Source organism: Salvelinus sp. IW2-2015, unplaced genomic scaffold, assembly GCF_002910315.2.
Source record: "Salvelinus sp. IW2-2015 unplaced genomic scaffold, ASM291031v2 Un_scaffold3321, whole genome shotgun sequence".
NCBI lineage: Eukaryota > Metazoa > Chordata > Actinopteri > Salmoniformes > Salmonidae > Salvelinus > Salvelinus sp. IW2-2015.
The window spans coordinates 25452-28449 of NW_019944605.1; positions in this window are offsets into that span (position 1 = coordinate 25452).

A 2998-nucleotide genomic window follows, 5' to 3' on the forward strand; every position below is an offset into this window, starting at 1 on the left:
TTCACATCATGGACTCAATCTGAGACAGGAACAGAGAGACAACATGGCAAAATACAGTAGTTCAGTGTCAAAGCACGGTGAAACATCTGCCACAGACAGAAATACGACTAATACCAGGTCAACGTGTTGCTTTACATTACTGACGTAATACGACTAATACAGGTCAACGCGTTGCTTTACAATTACCGACAGTAATACGACTAATACAGGTCAACGTGTTGCTTTACATTACTGACAGTAATACGACTATACACAGGTCAATGTGTTGCTTTACATTATGACAGTAATACGACTAATACCAGGTCAACGTGTTGCTTTACATTACTGACAGTAATACGACTAATACCGGTCAACGTGTTGCTTTACATTATGACAGTAATACGACTAATACCAGGTCAATGTGTTGCTTTACATTACTGACAGTAAATACGACTAATAAGGTAACGTGTTGCTTATCATTACTGACAGTATACGACTAATAAGGTCAACGTGTTGCTTATCATTACTGACAGTAATCGACTAATACCAGGTCAACGTGTTGCTTTACATTAGTGACAGTAATACGACTAATACAGGTCAACGTGTTGCTTATCATTACTGGCAGTAATACGACTAATACCAGGTCAACGTGTTGCTTATCATTACTGACAGTAATACGACTAATACCAGGTCAATGTGTTGCTTTACATTACTGACAGTAATATGACTAATACCAGGTTAACGTGTTTGCTTTAATTACTGACAGTAATACGACTAATACCAGGTCAACGTGTAGCTTTACATTACCGACAGTAATACGCTAATACCAGTCAACGTGTTGCTTATCATTACTGACAGTAATGACTAATACAGGTTAACGTGTTGCTTTACATTACTGACAGTAATACGACTAATACCAGGTCAATGTGTTGCTTACTATTACGACAGTAAATACGACTAATACCAGGTCAACGTGTTGCTTATCATTACGACAGTAATACGACTAATACCAGGTCAACGTGTTGCTTTAAATTACTGACAGTAATACGACTAATACCAGGTCAACGTGTGCTTTACATTACTGACAGTAATACGACTAATACCAGTCAATGTTTGCTTTACTTACTGACAGTAATACGACTAATACAGGTCAACGTGTTGCTTACATTACTGACAGTAATACGACTAATACCAGTCACGTGTTGCTTATCATTACTGACCGTAATATGACTAATACCAGGTTAACGTGTTGCTTTACATTACTGACAGTAATACGACTAATACCTGGTCAATGTGTTGTTATCATTACCGACATAATACGACTAATACCAGGTCAACGTGTTGCTTATCATTACCGACAGTAATACGACTAATACCAGGTCAACGTGTTGCTTTATCATTACTGAGAATACGACTATACAGGTCAATGTGTTGCTTTACTTTCTGACAGGTAAATAGACTAATACCAGGTCAACGTGTTGCTTTACATTACTGCAGTAATACGACTAATACCAGGTCAACGTGTTTGCTTTACATTACTGACAGTAATAACGACTAATACAGGTCAACGTGTTGCTTTCATTACTGACAGTTATACGACTAATACCAGGTCAACGTGTTGCTTTTTCATACTGACAGTAATACGACTAATAAGTCAACGTGTGTTTACATTACTGACAGTAATACGACTAATACAGGTCAACGTGTTGCTTTACATTACGACAGTAATACGACTAATACAGGTCACGTGTTGCTTTACATTACTGACAGTAATACGCTAATACCAGGTATTGTTGCTTTCCATTACTGACAGTAATACGACTAATACCAGGTCAACGTGTTGCTTTACATTACTGACGTAATACGACTAATACCAGGTCAACGTGTTGCTTTACATACTGACAGTAATACGACTAATACCAGGTCAACGTGTTGCTTTAATTACTGACAGTAATACGCTAATAGGTCAACGTGTTGCTTTACATACTGACAGTAATACGACTAATACAGGTCAACGTGTTGCTTTACATTACTGACGTAATGGTGTGGTAACGTGTTGCTTTACATTCACTGACAGTAATACGACTAATACCAGGTCAACGTGTTGCTTTACTTACGACAGTAATACGACTAATACCAGGTCAGTGTTGCTTACATTACTGACAGTAATAACGACTATACCAGGTCAACGTGTTGCTTAATTACTGACAGTAATACGACTAATACCAGGTCACGTGTTGCTTTACATTACTGACAGTAATACGACTAATACAGGTCAACGTGTTGCTTTACATTAATCGCAGTTATACGACTATACCACGGTCACGTGTTGCTTTACATTACTGACAGTAATAACGACTATACCAGGTCAACGTGTTGCTTTACATTACTGACAGTAATACGACTAATACCAGGTCAATGTGTTGCTTAACATTACTGAGAATACGAACTATACCAGGTCATGTGTTGCTTTACATTACTGACCAGTATCGACTAATACCAGGTCAATGTGTTTGCTTTACATTACTGACAGTAATACGATAATACAGGCAATGTGCTTTAAACTTACTGACAGAATACGCTAATACAGTCAATGTGTTGCTTTCCCTTACTGACAGTAATACGACTAATACAGGTCATGTGTTGCTTTACATACTGAGTAAAGAACTAAACTATTATAGCAGAACGTAGCTCTTCTAAATGACCCATATGTATAAAATACATCTATGGTTCAAGACTACTTAGTATTAGTACGGTTGTTGTGCAGGCAATCTTGAAGGCACCCTCGTACTTCTTGAGCAGTTGGGTCCAGCCCTGGTCCTGGTCCTGGTCCTGGTCCTGGAACGCAGTCATTCCATGCAGAGGCAGTAGTGGGCGTGGCATCTCATAACCCTGAGGTGAGGGAGAGACAGTGGCAGTAGTGGGCGTGGCCTCTCATACCCTGAGGTGAGGGAGGAGACAGTGGCAGTAGTGGGCTGGCCTCTCATACCCTGAGGTGAGGGAGGAGACGTGCCAAGGT